This window comes from Dermacentor albipictus, chromosome 1 (assembly GCF_038994185.2).
Source record: "Dermacentor albipictus isolate Rhodes 1998 colony chromosome 1, USDA_Dalb.pri_finalv2, whole genome shotgun sequence".
Taxonomy (NCBI): Eukaryota; Metazoa; Arthropoda; class Arachnida; order Ixodida; family Ixodidae; genus Dermacentor; species Dermacentor albipictus.
In genome coordinates, this window is record NC_091821.1 from 185,143,015 (window position 1) to 185,163,185 (window position 20,171).

Sequence of the window (20,171 nt, forward strand, 5' to 3'; positions counted from 1 at the left end):
ACAAAAATTTCTGAAGAGAACCCTGCATAAGCCCCAAAACTATTGTGGAAAACCTGAAGCTCCACCAACACTATGCCAATGTTTAGCTGTATAAACTTTGTCCTGAAGTTAATTGGAAACAATACAGGGCTGAGCAATCCTTTAAAACCGATCAACAGACCAATCTGGAGTTGCGCTGTGTCACCGCTTCCGCAGTGAACGCCGGTAGTTGTAGTACTCCGGCTGCATTGGCACATGAAGAGCACATGAAATGCAGAAGTCACCCAGCCTTTTTGATCATTTGCAACATTTCTTTATTAATGCATCGTGACGGCGCAGTAAAGGACTAAACTCTTACGTGTCTGTGTGCTGCAATAAAATCTAAAGAATGCCTTTAAGAGGAAGCTTTAGCTCGGGGCCAACTCCGATTTCCCGATTCAAATAGATGTAAAATGCAGATGCTGAACCGATTTGAAGGAAATTGGTTGCATTTGACACAGAAAGCTAAATTTTATTGACTACAGGAAACAAAATTTCGATTTAGGGTTAGGCATCTTTTTACAAAACTCACCAAAATTGGCAAGTTAAAAAAAAATTGAAGTTCGAAGGTTATAAATGCTTAACTCTGCACTGCAAATAGATATCACAGTTCTCTGAGCAGCACAGTTTAGAGCATCTAAAGTGCACCAATTTGATATATAAATTTACAGCTTATGTGAAACTGCTGCAGTGTTTACGAGGGTTGTGCAAGAAACGCCAGCTTTCCCGGCGTTCGATTTTGCAAACTTCGGGCAGCTTTGGGTTGTCTTGGGATTCCAGCCCATGTGACTTCCTATCAGGACCGGAACTTGTTGGCTGCAATCTGACTGCCAGCAGGCTGCCAGAACTCCGAAAACCGAAGAGGCCCACTGACAGCACTGGGCGCTGCTCTGAGATTGCTCACTGACCCTCATGCTGGTCTTTGTTGGTTGCGTTGAAGTCATTCCTGGCTGGTTTCTCAGCCTCGTTTGACTCACTGCCGAAATGGAAGATGGCTGATCTGCCTGCTAATCATCGGCATTGATGGTGAAAAGAAAGCGTGCAGCTATACATTTGGAAATGAAGTGCTTATAACCAGTGAGGCAATTGCCAAGAATGTGCTTACATCAGATAGCAATGACGGCAGCAATGACGCGGCAGGGTAGGCTGTCTCAACATTGATTTTGCGAGAGGCCCTGCAGATGATTCAGTCCCTCTGGGGCTTCGTTTTCACAAGGGGCCTTCCGCTGCACTACATTGAGCACCTGTATGCTTTGGAGAAGCATGTCGGCAAGCTTCGCGTAAAGCAAGCAAAGCTGATGGACACGGGGTTTTCTCGTGCAAGCCAGTGAGAAGTATGTGGCGAGATGCTTGTGGCAATCTCGCCCCAGCATTTCTTCTGGATTTCTCAAGCTGTGAGGCCGCCGCGGCAACCTTCTCGCATTTTTTAAAAAAGCCCCTTTTGAGACCACCAAAGCTATGCCTCGGCGGAGCTCACATGTCACTTGCCACCTGTGACTCCACTTTGCAGTTATAGCAGCGCTTTTTTTGAACGCCGACAGCCGCACCTTGTTACATGCGATCAGAGCGTGCAAGGAGCAGAGTTAAACAGTTAATGAGTCAACATGATCAGCAGCCGGGTGGAGGAAGGTGGTGGGGAGGGGCACGCCCCACCATTATGGTTTTTGCACAACAGTTCTGCCATTCCCCATTTTGATTATTTTTTTTCATGCAACCCGATTATAACAATTATTGGTTATAACAATGGAATTTTTGTGGCACTTGAATATTGTTATAAGTGGGATTGACTATATATATATAGAACCTCCAGAGCTAAAGCTTCCTCTTAAGCGTTTATATCTTTAGAAAAGACATGACAGCTGGCCACAGGAATGTGCGTTCAAGATCAGTAAGGCAGATAAAAAATGATTGTGTCGTAGGTTTATTTTTCTTCTTGAAAGATTGCTGCGGCTCCTAGTGCATCTTGTAAAAATTTAGCGAATGGTAAGAAGGCATGAAATGTGGCAATGAGGCATTTGTGCCACAGTAGAGGCAGTTATGCCTGCTGCTCTGGATGAGTGATGTGCAGTGAATTCTAAGCAGATTTCTTTAGTGAGAGAGGCAGTGACGAAATCCAACAATAGAAGATACTATTCAGACATTCTAGACACACAAGAATTCAATCTGAAGCACTGCTGATATGGCCAGTCACTTGCTTGCCACTTTATAGCACTAACCAAATCTTCGACCGTAGAATATATACTCAAATTGTAATATAATGGCTAGATAAGATGGTTTCTTGAACTCCTGGTGTTGTTTATAGGCAGCGCTTTGGCTGCAGGACCGCAAGTGCATGTTAGGAAGCATATCTCACGGCATATACAAATAGAAATCTCTCTGACACAACAGTTAACTTCGTGCTCGCATATCACTATTCTGTCCACACCTATTCCCATCGATAGCCTACTGTCAATGGCTGCAAATTCATATTTTGCTGCTTTCCGAGTGCTCTCAGACAGTTAGTGCCAATTATTGGGGCATGGTCAGTGCGATGAGTGCTTGTAGTTTCAAAAATAGTATCGGCGTCACGCACTGCTCATGCACAGAAATGATGCATTTCTACTGATTTCAATACATCTGCAAGCAAGTTTTTGGACTTTGGAAGCAGTACTGATGTGAAAGAGAACTTTGGCTTGTCAGATTTTTGAAGAGAGTTTCACTTTCTTTGCCAAACCGCTTCAAAGCTGCCGTGTACCGATATAAACATATCCTGCATGTTACGAATGCCACAGTCATTATCTGCAGGGTGTTAACAACCTTCTGTCGGGATCCTTTGCCTGCGGACGCGCAGCGAGTTTTGAGCAAAAAGGCAGCCGTGAGTTGACCTTGGTATTGTGCTAGGGCTAGTCACTCGGGTTGACATTTTCTTTTATCTCTCTAGATAAGTTTTACACAGAAAAATGATGTTTGCGGGGATATTGCACAAATTCTTTGCGTTGAAAATTTATATTCTGAGAATTTTAAAAAGTTTTTCTGTGCGAAGTAACATGACGTTTTTATGAACTTTTTCCTTAGAGTCCTTTTTTCAAATTCTTTTTAATAAGCATGTTGTATGGGAATAGTACCGTTTAAAAGAAAATTTCTTTTTTTTAACTAAAAAAAAATTTTTTTTTTAGAGAAAAGAAACGTATTTACTAGACTACCCAAAAACTGCTGCTTTACCCACGGGCAGGAAAGTGTTAATGAACGAAACAATTATTACATGTCTACACTTTCTGCAACGAATGAAAAGTATACAAGAAAGCATAACCAATGTTTCACATAATTGGAAGCAAGCATATAAATCTGTCATTCCTATGAATAGCACATTCAATTGGCCATTTCCCAGAATTCTTACACATCTTTAATGTTGTTTACAAATCTACTGAGGTTTATCATGAAAACAAACACTTTGTAACAAAATGTGTACCGCAGCTTTGCTGTTTCATAAAACTATCAACGTGCTCGGAAACGACCAGTCAAATATGCCATAAGCTTACCACTTCCAAGGGCCATGTAACGTCTATGATATTAACAATTGTAAAAACATGCTCATCTGGACAAATAAACGTCCTCAGAAAAATTTCAACACATGCCAGTATATTGTGTTGCAATATGTGCACAGATTAGTTCCTCAGTCGAGGCACTGATAAAATGTAAACACATGGGCACCACTGCTTCTATATGCAAAATGTAGTAATTTGAGAATGTCAAGCACAAATATTATTGAACAGCTACAAAAAGTAAGGATAGTAGTTTTATTGGCCATATAAACTTGTGAACATAGGCATACTAACTAAATTAACAAGCATGGTTTCACGTGCAAACAAGCAAACATTAAAAATTGTGGGGTCTTGCATGCCAAAATCACTATCTGATTATGAGGCACGCCGTAGTGGGGGACTCCGGAAATTTAGACCACCTGAGGTTCTTAACGTGCACCTAAATCTAAGTACACGGAACAAGTAAACATGAAGACATCTCCCTTGATGACCGCGGAAACTCGCTGTCAGAACGCTGGAGTGATGATGCGCGCTAATTGACCTTCATGCTGCATCTAGCATCAACGAAAATCGCAGATACACAGTGCACGGTGGACTCTGTCGCCGTCGCAGATGGCTTTCAAAATACAGTGGCCCGGAGTAGAATCCTCCCCCCTCCACCTGGAGCCTTGCGCGTAACAGAAGACAGTGAGCCGCGATCACCGGCTCGCCCTTGCATGCTTTCACTCGTATATACAGCATACAGCGCGCGGTGACGATTTTGTGACCCTTGGACTTTATACGGAGCCTCACGGTGACGGCAGAAATGTGCCTGGAGTGTCCATATAATTGGCATTGCAATAAATTTTGCTTAGCTAATTATTGTTAAAATGTTCATCTACACAATCTGCATGCTCTAATAACCATTTACTGTAGGCCTGTACAACCAGGTGCTAGAGTGCATGGTGGCTCCTGCAATCCTGCAAATATTTCGGGAGCTCACTTGCAAGGCAGCAATATGCACAAAGAAGAGAACACTGCTGTGATGTAGAGCTCTAACACACTTTGCACCTCTGAGAAGACTAGAGGGAGTCGTCCATGCATTGAAGTGAGTATAGGCACTGAATACAGAGGCGAAGTAAAACCATGAAAGAAATGCTCATGCAATTGCACTGAGGTCAATTTTATTGCTTCGAAGGCTCGTTACCTGCACAGGCACTTCCCTGTTGAGTGCTCATGGTCGAGCCTCTTTAGGGCCCCTCCAGGAATATTGCTGAATTGATGTATTCATTTCCAAATCCTCTATTGTCACTCTCTACAAATCAGAACCTAGTTTATGCCTCATTTAGTTCACCAAGGAGACTGTGGAAGCCAAGAACTACATGTGTGCCTTGTATTGCACATGAATATGGGCAGAAAATGGTAATTCAGGAATTCATTTGTGACGCGCAAGACCCGCGACAAGCGAGCCCAAGACCCGCGACGAGGAGCCGCGGTTCTCGGGGGCCAGGCGCGGGATCGACGGTAGTTGACTGAGCGACGAACAGGTGGCGTGAGTGTGGAGAGGACAGCGGCGAGAGCGTGCGAGCGTGCGGGGAGAGAGTGCCAAACGGGAGAACTCGGAGTGTGGTTATGTGGTGCGGAAGGTTGGCGTTCGGGAAATAAAGCGGTAGTTCGGGACCACGTGTGGCGTGTCGTCGATCGTGACAAGTGGGGGCTCGTCCGGGATCTACGTGGACATGGAGACAGTGGACGTTCCCGAACAATTGGTACAGCATCTGCTGGGGCAGACGAGCGGATCCACCATGGAACGCGAGCAAATCGCGGCAGCTGTCAGACAAAGACTGATGGCGGCCGAGGCAGCGCCTATGGGTTCTACGACAACGGCGGCGGCGGTTCAACCGGCGAGCGACTGCGCTCCGCGCTCCACAGGAAGTCAGCCTCCAAGGTTTAAGGGGTTCAACGACCATCAGTCCCCCGAGGAATTTTTGGACCGGCTTGAAACGTTTTGTTTGGTCAGCGGTGTCGCAGCTGACAAAAGGCTTACGCACATTGTGCCTGCTGCGCTGGAAGGTAGCGCGAAGTTGTGGTGGCGTTTCGTGAAATCGTTTGCGTCGTGGGAGGAGTTCACTGCGGCGTTTATTGCGGAATTCTCCTCCATTGACGCGAAGCGCCGCTTGAAACAAGAGCTGGAGCACCGGACGCAACATCCCCAAGAAAATTTAAAGGAATTTATATATACCATCGCGGCCTACTACGACCGGATTGGCGGCGAAGTGCCCGAGTCGGAAAAGGTTGACCGCGTGCTGCGGCAGATGCACCCGCAACTCCAGGATTTGGTGGAGGGAAGACAGTTCAGCAGTCTCGCGGAGTTGGCGAAGGCCGCTGACGGTCTCATGGAGCGTTTCTGGAGGCGCATGCAGTACAAGCCACCACCACCCCCGACTGACCAAGTCGCGAGAGACTTGGCCTTCCAATCGACTATAAACGTGGCCGGCGTGCCGGGAACACAACCCGGAGGGTTGATCACAGCGGCTGCCGCGCCGTTCCAGTATCCGCCGGCGGCATCCCCCTGGCCGTTGCACCCCGCGGCGATACAGCCCTCCTACCACCGAGACCAATTGCACGGATTGGCCGCATTCGCCACAAGGACGCCGCATCTCCCAACGCCGTCACAGCAGCAAAGGTACCAGCCGCGTGACCAGAGAGGATTCAACTGCCATCGCTGCGGAGGCGTCGGTCACATGGCCCGCGAGTGCCCTACAGGTCGGCGTGGCGGCCCACCCCGCTGCTACCAATGCAACGGGATCGGACATATCCGCTCTCAGTGTACGGGAAACGGGGGACGGTAGGTGCTGCACCGGCAAGCACCTACGAGACTGCGCTGCAAGTAGCGGCCTTGGCCGGCAACAAGGAGCCTCTCCTGGAAGTGCAGATCGGGAGGACGACGTTCCAGGCCCTACTGGACACAGGCTCGAGTGTGAGCTTGCTTGGATTGCCGGCGGTAAGGGTAGCGGTCGAGGCGGGCGCCAAACCAAAGACACAGGAACAAGCACTCCGCCTGGCAACAGGTTGGTCTCAGTCAACGACTTCCCTCAAATGCAAAATAAAGTGGGCCACAAGCAGCCGCAATCAGCGCTTCCTGTGTGTGCCAGACTTGTGTCGGGACATTGTGCTGGGCAGAGATTTTTTAACAGCAACAGGCATCTCTTTACATGTATCGCTGGGTGGGTGGACGATTGGAACCGATCCACAGTGCATGGTGCCATTTGCTAAGCGCGAAAAGGACCCAGCGACAGCACTTGCAATAGAAGATGGAGAGTCGTACCACTTGCACAGCCTCTTTGAAGAAGTGCTTGTAGTTCCAGGCATAGAGAACATGCATCAGGCTGGCACCAGGGAACTACACCCAAGCATGAGTAAAGTTCTCGATGACTTTAGCCATCTGTTTACTACAGTTGCGGGATGTACCACCCTGGCTCAGCACCGCATTGACACGGGGGACAGTGCGCCCGTGAGATGCAAGCTACGTCCAGTGAATGCGAAGAAGCAGAAGATCATTGAGGGCTGTGTGGATGACCTCCTACAACAGGGCCTTATAAGACGAAGCACCAGCCCGTGGACTAGCGCCCCAGTGCTCGTTGCAAAGAAGTCTGGAGGCTACCGGCTCGCTGTGGACTACCGTCCGTTAAATGCACGCACCCGAGTACCTGCCTACCCAATGCCTCGAACAGACTGGCTGCTAGCGCAGTTGGGCCGAGCAATGTGGTTTTCCAGCTTTGATCTCTCCCAAGGGTTTTTCCAAATTCCTGTTTGCAAGGCTGACATAGCTAAAACGGCCTTCATTTGCCATCAAGGTACATTTGAATTTATGAGGATGCCCTTCGGGGTGGCAGGCGGTCCAGCAACTTTTCAAACCCTAATGGACCGGGTGCTGCAGGGAATCAATCACCACTTTGCTATGGCATTTTTAGATGATGTCCTTGTATACTCAGAGACACTGGAGAAACATGTTGAACATGTAAGGGAAGTGCTACAACGCATTGAGGGTGCTGGCCTTACGATTAATCCAGATAAAGTACAGGTCTGCCGTCAGTCCCTCAAGTTTATAGGTCACATCATCTCCCCTGGGCAGTGCAGACCAGATGAGGACAAGGTGCGTGCAGTGCTGGACTACCCAAGACCCAGTACAGTTAAGCAGCTGCAAGCCTTCCTGGGACTTGCCGGCTACTATAGAAACTTCATCCCTCACTTTTCACTGACGGCACATTCACTGACCAACCTTTTGAAGAAGAACGAGCCATGGCAGTGGGAGGAGTGCCAAGAACAGGCTTTCACTGCACTCAAGCAGGCCTTAGCTCAGGATGCTGTTATAAGCCTCCCAGATCTAAATCGACCCTTTGTGGTGGAGACAGATGCAAGTGGCATTGGCATTGCAGCTGTGCTACTGCAGGCTGGCCCTGATGGCCTGCAGCCTGTTTCCTTCATTAGCAGAGTCCTTACAGCAGCCGAGAGCCATTATACTGTCCAGGAGTGGGAATGCCTGGCAGTAGTCTGGGCAGTAGACAAGTTCAGGGCATATCTCGAATTTACGGAGTTTGAGATACACTGTGACCACTCCTCCCTGGCATGGATGTTTAATACCGACCAAGCTTCACCCAGGGTTAAGCGTTGGGTTCTTCGGCTGCAGGGCTTCAACTGCCGAATCAAGCACAGACGAGGGCTGGCAAACATACCCGCTGATGCCTTGAGTAGAGCCCCTCTCCAGTGTGAAGACAACCCAAGTGAAAACCTACATGAGACGCTGTTCCCCATTGCTGCTCCAGAACCTGAAGGCAAAATTACATTTGAGGAAGTAGCTGTGGCCTCGGAGGTTGACTCTTCACTGCTGAGTGACACAACACAGCTGATACAAGAACAGGCTCGTGATGACCGCCTCTTAAAGCTGAAGGCAGTGGTCCAAGGGACTCACCTCCCAAGTTCGGACCCTGATCATCGCCTCTTTCGTGATCTGGCCGAAACAACAGAACTGCAGCCAAGCGGATTGCTGGTTCAGCAAAGAGGCAACCAGAAGGTAGCATGGTTACCTAATCACTTGCGGCAGCTGGCACTGAAGGTGGCCCACGACCATCCCACTGCAGGCCATGCTGGATTTTTCAAAACTCTGAGGCGTGTGGCTGCACGATTCGTCTGGCTGGGCATGCGAGCAGACATATCAAAGTATGTGCAATGCTGTACTGTCTGTCAGCGCACAAAAGCTCGGCGCAAGAAACCAGAGGGCCTCATGAGCAGTCAGTGGGCAACATCACCCATGGAAGAGCTCAGTGTTGACATTATCGGGCCCTTGCCATCTACACCCCGGGGCCACAAATACTTGCTGGTAGTTATTGACAAATTTACGAAGTTCCCAGAGCTTTTCCCTCTACGAGCAGCAACAAGCGCAAAAATACTGGAGTGCATGGTGCAAGTTTTCTGCCGCCATGGCACACCTGTGGCCATCACCAGTGACAATGGCAAGCCCTTTGTTAGCACACTATGGCGCAACCTTTTGAAACACTGGGGCATCAAAGATCGTCACACAGTGCCTTACCGGCCGCCTGGCCAAATGGTGGAGCGCCACAATGGAACAATTAAGCAGTGTCTACGGGCATACTGCTCCAACCACAAAGACTGGGACCGGCATATACCTGAGATCGCCCTTGCCATGCGTACTGCCGAGAGTGTTGTCACCGGATATACTCCAGCATTGTTGTGTTACGGCCGCGAGTTGCGTACCCCATGGGAACCTACAAGTGACAAGGAGGACACAGAGCCTCCAAAAGCAGCACACCATGCACTTGCTGCAGAACTCCAGCGGTGCCTTGGAGAGGCCCTCCAGTATGCTCGGTCACATCAGGCAGCTGCTTGGAAGGTGCAGAAATCCTGTTACGACCGTCATCGTCGGCCAACAACCATCAAAGAGGGTGACCTTGTGCTCCTGGATTCCCATACCTTGAGTGATGCGGCCAAGGGCGTTTCGGCGAAATTGGCACCGCGGCGAAGTGGACCTTATTGTGTAATCAAACGATTAGGCGACAATAACTTTGTTTTGAGTGATCCTGCTACAGGACGTCATCGAACTACTGCCCATGCTGATCAGTTGATGCTCTACCATGAGCCATGGCTCCTCCCTACCAGCACAGCTTCACGATTCGAGGGGGGGGAGAGTTGTGACGCGCAAGACCCGCGACAAGCGAGCCCAAGACCCGCGACGAGGAGCCGCGGTTCTCGGGGGCCAGGCGCGGGATCGACGGTAGTTGACTGAGCGACGAACAGGTGGCGTGAGTGTGGAGAGGACAGCGGCGAGAGCGTGCGAGCGTGCGGGGAGAGAGTGCCAAACGGGAGAACTCGGAGTGTGGTTATGTGGTGCGGAAGGTTGGCGTTCGGGAAATAAAGCGGTAGTTCGGGACCACGTGTGGCGTGTCGTCGATCGTGACACATTTAAAGATTCATATTTAACCCACACACTTCAAACTTTTTATGCATATTGCCCATAACAGGGTGCTTATTCATTCCAAATAAAGAATTCCCAACACTTTTGGTTCTCCCAGGACAGTGGGAAAACTTTGTAAGTGTTTGTGGTATAACACATTTGAACAGGCAGAAAACAAACATTTACAATTTAGCATCCAATCAGCATCCACACGTCATAATTAGACCCTTAACATGTCCCTCATGTCTGCCAAGTATAAACTCTGAATAATCTAGTTAGTTAGTTAAATGGGGTTTAATGGCACAAAAGCGGCTGAGGCTATGCGGCGCCAAGCACGAGGTGTTTTAAAATCCAGTTCACGAAGGAAAAGGCTTTGTTAATCTATATTTTATGTAAAAAGCCAGTGTCATCTAGAAATTTATGGATGTCACATAATGGTACTAGTGGATCATCACCTAAAGTTAGAGCAGGGTGTAAAGGTATGTGTAGTTGATATAATTTGTGCAAAAGTGTTCGTCTGTTAGTTAATTCGGGTTTAATGGCGCAAAAGCGACTAAGGCCATGCTGCACCAGTCACAGGACAGTATAAGATCTATTGTTACTGTAGCATTGGCTGTGGTATCTTAAAGTCGATGTAGATAACCGGTTTCATCTAAAAACTCGAACAAGTTAGTGGATGGCACTAGTGGATCGTTCCCCAATATTAAGGCAGGGTGCAAAGGTATATGTAAGTGATACAAATTTTTGAGATGTTTCCGCCTCTGTGTTTCAGTGTGTGGACATGCTATAATGATGTGGGTTACTGTAAGCGGTTCATGACATTTCTTGTATGTTGGTGGGTTTTCGTTTCGAAGTAAAAAATTGTGTGTTAGATGCGTGTGTCCAATTCGAAGTCAACATAACATTACTTCATAGAACCGTTCTTGGTGAATGCATGATTTCCACTCGCGAAGCAGGGGTTTAGGCATATGTAACTTGTTATTTACGCACGAGTTCCATTCTTGTTGCCATTTTGACGCCAGGGCCTTACGAACCGCTCGGATACTGTCTTTGTATGGAAGTGTTATGTGTGTTATGCTTTTGTGAGCTGCCATGGATGCGCTTCTATCTGCTGCTTCATTCCCTGGTATCCCAACATGGCTTGGAACCCAGCAGAATCGTATGGTTCCTTCGTATTTCTTGTTAAGTACTATGTTTAAGATATCGCCAAGAAGGGGTTCAGACACAGAGTTTAAGTTTAGGGCTCTTAGAGCACTTAACGTGTCGGTATAAATAATAGCATTCTTCTGCTTGTCGGAAGTAATTTTCTTAACTGCCATCCATATCGCATAAACTTCGGTGGTAAAGACTGAAGAAAAATTATTTATGCGAATGCTATTTTCTCAATTTTTTGTTACGATCCCGACACCTACGTATTCTTATGTTTTAGAGCCGTCAGTGTAAAATTCTGTGTAACTTCTATATTTTTCTTGGACAGCTCGGCATTCTTGTATTATGTGTTCTTGTGGAATGTCTTTTTTCTTTTTATATGTTAATGTCCAGTCACACAGCTGTGTAAAATTGCACCACGGGGGCAATCTTGGCGGCCTTTTGGCAACCTGCAGGGCTTCAGGAGGAACATCATAAGTCTGACAATATTGTTCGTGTCATAAGATGAGTGGCCGAATCATGTTTGGTTTATTTATGTAGTGTAGTCGTGATTTGCACTGTGTTACGATGTTGTAGCATATATGTTGTGGTGATGACCGAATTCTTAATACATAGCAAAGTTTAAGTTGTGCTCTACGTTGCTCTAATGAAGGCTCATTAGAGTCAACGTATAAACTTTGTGTAGGCGATGTCCTGTAGGCACCACTCGCCAGTCGTAGGCCGAGATTATGAACTGGATCAAGTCGTTTAATATAGGACTGGTTAGCTGCACCATAAACTACACTGCCGTAGTCGAGGATGCTACGTTCAAGGGACCAGTATATACATAGTAGACATGTTCGGTCAGATCCCCAGTGCTTATGCAATAACACCTTGAGGATATTTAGTGCTTTATTTGCTTTAATTTTAGTTGTGTTAATGTGGGCCAGGAAGTTCAGCGTTGTGTCAAATGTTACGCCTAAAAATTTGTAGTGTTCTTTGACCGGCAAGGTTGTACCATTCAATGTGAGAACTGGATTGAAGTGTAACCCTCGTTTCTGGGAGAAGAGAACTGTAACAGTTTTGTCTGTTGAAAAACGGAATCCATTTTTGTCAGCCCATTGTGTAAGGTTATTTATGGTTATCTGTAGTTGTCTTTCGCAAGTGGGTAGACTTGAGGCGCGGCAAGCCACTTGCAGATCGTCGACATATATGGAGTGCATAACAGAGGATGGTATGATCTTATTAACAGAGTTCATTTTGATTATGAAGAGTGTTCGCACTCATAATACAACCCTGTGAAACGCCATTTTCCTGTGTAAACGTGCATGAAAGTATTGTGCCGAGACGCACCTGAAATGTTCTATTTGCCATAAAATCAGATAGACAGTTTAGCATTCTGCCACGCACTCCCAAGTCAGCCAGGTCTCTTAAAATTCCATACCGCCACGTGGTATCATGCGCTTTCTTTAGATAGAAAAATACTGTGAGACAGTGTTGTTTGTGTAGAAACGCGTTACATATTTCATGTTCTAGTCGTACGAGGTGGTCAGTTGTCGAGCAGCCCTTTCTGTATCCGCACTGGTGCACGTCTATTAGATTCCTTGATTCAAGGATGAATGTGAGCCTTATGTTTATGATACTCTCGTAGGATTTGGCTAGACAGCTTGTTAAGGCAATGAGCCTGTAGCTGCTTGGGGACATTGTGGATTTACCCGATTTCAAAAAAGGCACTATTACTGCATTTTTCCAGTCTGTGGGCATTATTCCAGATCTCGTTGAAAAATTTAAGAAGTGTTTCTGCTGATGCTTGAGAGAGGTGTGCCAACATTGTGTAGTGGACACGGTCAAGACCTGTTGCTGTTTTTTTACCGGCAGAGAGAACCCTGTTCAATTCTTGCATTGTGAGCACGTTATTATAAGGTTCATTTGAAGCCCCAGTAGTGGGCAGTCTCTGTTTCTCCGCCGACATCTTATATTTTAAGAAATCACTTGAGTAGTTTGCCGAGCTGGAGACCTCGTAAAAATGTTTGCCTAATAGGTTGGCCTGGTCCTGCAGTGTTGTTTGTGTGCCTGGACATGTGAGTAGTGGTATTGTGTATGATGTGTACTCTCCTCTAAACTTCCTTGCCTGGTCCCACATTCGTTTTGACGTGACCATATTATTAATTGAAGATACATATTTCTGCCATGACGATTCCTCTGCCTGCCTTCGAATAAATCGTGCTTTGGCTTTGGCCTGTTTGAAATTTAAAAGGTTGCTGTAAGTGGGGTACCTACGTAGGATTCCCCAGGCCTTATTTTGTTTCTTTTTGGCTTCAGTACACTCGTTCGTCCACCAGGGATTTAACCTTTTGTGTACAATACCGGATGACTGGGGTATTGCCTTTTTTGCTGCAGAGATTATGACTTCAGTGATTTTTTTTATTAAGTTCATCAATGCTTAGTTTTTGTGAACAGACAACTTCCAGTCTCGCGTTTTCTGTAAAAATCGGCCAGTCAGCGAGCTGTAATTTCCACTGGCGTGGCCTAGTGACTAAGGTTGGTGGTGACGATAAAAATTTGATGATTGCGGGCAAGTGATCACTGCCTTAAGACTTGTCGATGGTTTCCCATTTAAGATCATTAAAAAGAGACGGTGAGCAAAAAGCTAAATCTAAACAACTAAATGTGCGGGAAGTCGGTGAAAAGTATGTCGGCGCACCTGAATTTAAAAGGCAGATATCATTTGATAGAATAAAACCCTCAACCATTTGCCCTCTTTGGTCAGTTCTGATACTGCCCCAAAGAGTACTGTGAGCATTAAAATCCCCCACTAAAACAAATGGCTCCAGTAATTGCCCTGTTATATATTCTAAGTGTTTAGTGGTAAAATGGGTGTGGGGTGGGATATACAGCGAGCAAATGGTGACGGTTTTGTGAGTTATAACAGTGACAGCAACGGCTTCTATGTGATTGGTAATCGGAACTTCTCTAACTGCAATACCGCCCTGCACAAGAATGGCTACACCACCCGAAAGCCAGTTCATCTGAGTACGGTCGCGCCATACAACAGTAATAAAACCTTTTAAAATATCTTTGTGTTTTTCACCTAGGTTTGTTTCCTGTAAGCATAAGGCCACAGGAGAGAAGTTAAATAACAGGTCTTTAATGTCACCTAAGTTATGTAAAAGACCTCTACAATTCCAGTGAATAATAGAAGCCGTTACGGAATTGAAGGGTAAAAAATGGCTTTAACAGTTGAATAGGAGACAGGAAACATTTTAGGTGACGTAGATCTCAAGAAGGGTGATACAAAGGAGCGATAACCTTCAGGTTATCGCCTTCTTATTTTGGGTGGTTATTGGAATCTTCTCCCTCTTACCGCGCTCGAGAGAGTGCTTGTCCTTCGGTGTCAATGACACCGGGGTTTTTGTGTCGACCTTTATTGCTCTCTCTGAGGCGCTGGAGCATTGAGAATTTGGCGCCGAGACACGTGTCTCGGGCCTTGGAGTACGCTTGATCTTAGGGAACTGCGGGACTGGTGTCTGCAGGGTCTGTGAAGACGATGGAGCAGCGTCGGCTGCTTCCATCGCGGGGGCGGGAGGAGTCACTGCGGCAACACTGCGGCAACACTGCGCGTGCGCTCGGAGGACTCCGGAGGCCTCTGTGAAGCTGCCCCCACCTGCGTCACATCGGCATAACTTCTTCGCGGAAGGTATGATAGCCGCTTTCTGGCTTGAAAGAACAAAATTTTTTCTTTCACAGTTAGTGCAATGACTTCCTTTTCCTTTTTCCAGCATGGGCAAGACCGCGAGTAGGCTGGATGGTCTCCTTTGTAGTTAATACAATGTGGGGAAAAAGTGCAGTTTTCAGATTGGTGATCGTTGGAGCTGCATTTAGCACAGGTTGTTTGGCCTCAGTATGCATGTGAAGCATGTACGAACCTTTGACACTTGAAACACCGTCTCGGATTTGGGATATATGGTCCGACGTTTACTTTTACGTACCCTGCATCCAGAGAGGTAGGCATTATGCTTGTTCCAAATGTAAGTATGACATGTTTTGTTGGGATCTCTTGGTCATTTCTGCGGATGACTATTCTTTGTACTTTTGTCACTTTTTGCTCCTGGAAACCCTCAAGGAGTTCCTCATTGCTCAGGCCAATAAAGTCTTTCTCTGATATCCCACCCCGGCTTGTGTTCAGTGTTTTATGTGGTGAAATTGTCACTGTTGCGTTGCCAATACTGGTAAGTTCAGAGAGCTTCTCTGCTTGATCTTTATCATTCAGTTCTAGGAGGAGGTCCCCGCTAGACATTTTGGAGGCTTTGTATGTCGGTCCGATTTTATCTTTCAGGCATTTGGCTATAAGGAATGGAGATAGCTTTCTTACTGGCATGTTGGTTTCGCTATGGACTACATAGTACTTGGGGAAAGATGGAGCATTGCTTCGAAAGGAAAATTGGAATGGTACTTCGGTGCGGCATCTCTTCAGACGCCGATCATAAATAACAGAGGCTTGCACTGCCATAAGAAAATGTGTATCTTCGGCAACAGTGCCGACCACCCACCACGGAGCCCAACGAGGGGACGCGGCAGAGCTTGTGTACAAGCCTGCACGACGCCAGCCGTACGCCATCACTATAACCCAATATGGTGTACCCAAGGTAGGATATCCACACAAGGTTAACCCTTGCCGCCGTGGAGAAAGGAAGTAAACGGAAGAGAGAAGAAAACAGGAAAGATCAAAAAGTGAGAGATAAAGACAAAGGTTTGAGGAGAGACAGGAAAAGGCGACTACCGATCTCCCCCGGGTGGGTCAGTCCGGGGGTGCCGTCTACGTGAAGCAGAGGCCAAAGAGGTGTGTTGCCTCCGCCGGGGGGCCTTAAAGGTCCGAACACCTGGCGTCGGCTCAACCCCCAGGATCCCCCTTTTCCCGGACATGGCTAAGCCGCGCACGACTACACGCGGGAGGGTCCAACCCTCGTGTGCTCAGGTACGTGGTATCGCAACGCACCAAATGCCTGATGACGCAGACGCCCCTGCGGGGTCTGAATAATCTAGTTACCTCAAGACACTGCAAGACACATATTTTTGAGTGTTTCCATATAGAGGCACTAAACTCTTGGCTGTAAAACACAGCCCAGCACAAAGTTATTAGATTGGTCCAGTGCAATGCTTCAGCATGAAACTGTAAGCCGAGCTAAAGCAGTCTTTTAACTAAATGCAGTTACTGTGAGTTCACTCTGACTCATTCATCACTTGGATGTGCCTAGACATATCCTGGCGACCTCGCTCATTGCCTGTAACTGCCCATAATGGCTGCCACTATGATTAGATTGCCTGCCAAGTGACCAATTCACCTACATTTGCTCATTTTTTATGTGCATGCCAACTAAGCTAACCCTCAACAACATTGGCACTTGAATGCAGTAGCCATTTCTTCATTTTTATGGCACGCATAATGCCCGAGAGTGACACCGTATGAACTCTGCAGTTTATAAGGAGGTCAATATATGCGACATGATGTGTATGAATGCATAACTGTACCTTTACCACTCAAACAAATGGCACGACAGTGACATGGCACTGCTCGCCCTTTGTATAGCTGTCACGGAAGTTGTGAGAGCGGCACTGCTAGATCCAGCAACCATCACTCGGGAGAAGTTTTCTGGTGGAGCTATGGAACTGAGCTGATTCTAGTAATGTTGTGCCACACTGCAGTCCTTTTTACCATCCTTGTCCATTATCCCCATGACCTTATATTTGGACTCTTATTTCTCAGTGTATTCCGCCCCTCACTGATTGCTCTGCCTGCACCCTCTAACTCAAACTTCCTGCTCCTTCCCGATTTTCTTGTCACGCCCTTGAGCAATCTCAGTACTACCGGCTTCGTCCACCTGCCTGCTTAAGCCGCAACGTTCGTCTAGTTCCTCTCCTCTTCTGTCGTGCCCAATAGTCGCTATCAAAGTTGCAGACTGGTCACTTCGGAGTTGGAATGATTCTGGAATCATTCCATATCTTTAACACCTGGAATGGAATAGGAATGGAATGATGACACCAGTCGGACAGTTGGAATGGAAATGGAATGGGAACCTGAGATTCCAGAATGGAGTTTGAATGGAATGGACACATAGTCCTGGACTGCTAAATGTTGATTTTAAGCGAGACTACAAAACTGGTAAATTTGCCATTTAGACTAAACTAGACTTGGCCAATATACTGTATTTCTCCTACGAGCTCTTTCAATACCTACCTATAGATGCTTACCTCTGCCACAATAATTGTAAGCAACACGGTATTCTGCACATTCTAATTTTCTGAAAACCCAGAAACCTTTCTGCGTTACAAGGTTGAAGTGTGTTTATATATAAAGCAACTTCTAATTGTCAAGAATGATTCAGTTTAGTGAGAGCACACCTGACCTATGACACAAGGATGGAGGCCAAGAACGACGTCGTAAATGGTTGCACCCTGTGTGCGTCCCCGGTGATTTGGAATGCGTGCCATGTTTTTTTGCCCATTGCCGAATATCCAGAAAGTGCAATAAATGGAGGTCAGAAAAAATGGTGCTCGTTAAAAGCCAGTAAGGGTGAAAAAAGGATAGTCCTGCTAAACATATCAATGCGTTTCGCTTTAATGTGTTAGTCATCAAAGTGACAGAATAATCTACAGCTGGATGCATGGCATGCACAATGGTGTGAGATTTGGAACTTTGCTTTAGTCGAATAAAAACAGTTTCTGAAGAATTGAAGATGGTTAGAAATACTGGATTTTCTTCAGAAGGCAAGCCTTGCTTGTGTTGCAATGTGTGATGTGGTTGTGAACTGCTCAACACGTGAGCAGCTAAAGTGAAGCTGGATTCAGCAGTCGTAAGCAGGCAGCTGTAGGCTAGTTTTTGAAAAATTTGTACACTATGATGTGAGAAACTAGCATCATGTCTGGCTTAATTTTATATTGAAGAAAAACTGCATAAACATGACAAAGCGTAATTTCACTGGTGAAAGCCTCAATGAATACAGACATTTCTTTTATTATTGTGGTTTCCAAAAAGCCTTAAGAGTGAGCCCTTGCTCTGTCTCTGCTGTTTTCATGTAGGGACTAGGAAGGTACTTCGAAAGAGCAGACCACATGACAGGCTATCACCACAAACTGACATGTTTTCGAGATTTCTTGATCACAAATAGAACTGAATATATTTTGCAATCACATCACATATTCGCGACTTCCAACCTGCACAGCTAACATCTGTTTGTTGACGCTATTTGACAAGCAAGACAATAAAATTTATGTACAGTCGAATCTCGTTAATTCGAACATCTGGTTTATTCGAACTGACGCTGTGCTCCCTTCAAGGTCTGTGTATTCCAATGGGTGAAAATGCCCGGTAATTCGAACGCGCAAGCATTTGCGATGGTTAATTTGAACATACCGCACTCCGAGAATGTTCTCAGCAGCACGGCAAATCACGCAGCGGCGCCTCTGACCAGCATAGAGGAAAAGCTTCCCTTAACGCTGCGCATGAAGAAAAACGTAGCAAAAATGTCACCCTCTCTCAAATGGTAAGGTCGCCGTTTCTGCGTCCCGCTGCAATGCTCCAGCCGCATTAGCAGCAAAACGCGTGCTGCAGGAGGGATCGGTCCTGGGCCGATTTTTCCCGGCTCGCTGTGGTGGCAAGCGAGCCGCGAGTGGAGGACACTGACAAGAGTGGCCCCTACAGTGACGTACTCGCAGAAGACTGGTGTCATGCGGACCTGTCTGATCACTCTATTTGTACTCACGTCTGGATTCAGCCGGATTGCTTTTTTCGCACTGTCATCTGCTTGTGTCAGCTCTCGCTCACGCTTGTTTTGGTTGGCTTGGTTTGGTCTCTTCGCGCTTGTTTCTTTACAATGACACGTCTAATCCGAGACGCCCCGATGAAAACGAAAAAGCGTGCAAGCATGCAGACGGAAGTAACGGTAACGGTGGAGGCCCAGTTCGGCCTCGGCAACTCCGCTGCTTCGGTGGCAGAGGAAAGTAGCGCCAGCCATCAACCTGGCAGGAAAGCAAATCCATTTCCCTTCCACCCTTCCTTGCAAATATGTTCTCCTCGCCCTCCCTCTCAACTCCCTCATAACTCCCTCACCTTCGACCGCGTCGGTGCCGCCAGCCCTGCCGGCCCGGCACCAGCTTTCCCCTGGAAGTTTCGTTTTCTGCCGTTATCGGGAAGCGAGCGTTGGCCAGCGTGGTCAGTTTTGTGTTCCTCGCTCGCTGTGTGCTTGCACACCATGATATTTCATGACTCGCATCATTTGACTCGCCCGAATACTTCAAGAACAAGACCTTTTTTAATTCAAACTTCTATTATACCAAACAAATTTTCAGGCCCCTTCGAGTCCAAATTATAGATATTAGACTGTATAAAAATGTTTTCTGCATTTCTCTGTCTAGTCCTATTACATGTGTGATTGTCTTGAGTACTCACCTTGCATATGTGGTTGTGAAATAAGGTCCCTCAAGTATGGGTACTGTATTGACCACACGCATGTCCACTACCAGGAACAGGCATGTGCTCTACCTATCAAGTGTTTGTGCAATGCTTCTCTTGAGGGCTGCAAAAGTTGATTGATATTACCAATTGCCAAGTTACTTGGGGTTGCAGGCTCCCGGCTGCCATAGTGTGCGCTAAAGCGTCTCCAAAAAGTAAATATTTTTGGATAAAGCCAGGCTTTTAAAGGTAAACCTTTGCATTTTGGGCTCTTCTTTCTTTGGCATGTCCCTTATTTAAGCTCATGTTTTGCTGGATATCAGCCTGTAAGGCCAATTTAGTATGGCGACCTGCTACCCTGCATGACAACAATACTAAAGCAATAAAATTACAACAGCTCAGGATAACCAAACTGTCTTGCAATGAACAAATTTGTTACTCTTGTGCATGAGAGTCAAAGCATTTATCAGTTATGACTCTTTCCTACCATTTGTAATCTTACTCCAGTATTCTCCACGTAAGTTCGCTACGTCAAACTAACCACACTGTTTTAGTAATGTTTATTTCTTATGAGCACAAAAATAAAAGACACAAGTGAGTCATC

General features: G+C 46.6%; 1 protein-coding gene and 1 long non-coding RNA gene across 2 annotated transcripts in view; one reads left to right on the forward strand and one right to left on the reverse strand.

Moving 5' to 3' along the window:
* Positions 1–15,287, forward strand: part of LOC135921933 (uncharacterized) — a 373,935-nt gene extending 358,648 nt beyond the window's left edge. The window contains exons 3-4 of the long non-coding RNA XR_010570678.2: positions 14,652–14,815; positions 14,898–15,287. This is a non-coding gene — a long non-coding RNA (uncharacterized lncRNA). The remainder of the gene's footprint in view (positions 1–14,651; positions 14,816–14,897) is intronic.
* Positions 1–20,171, reverse strand: part of LOC135921953 (F-box only protein 31-like) — a 77,514-nt gene that overhangs the window by 3,650 nt on the left and 53,693 nt on the right. The gene's annotated exons all lie outside the window — the stretch shown is intronic.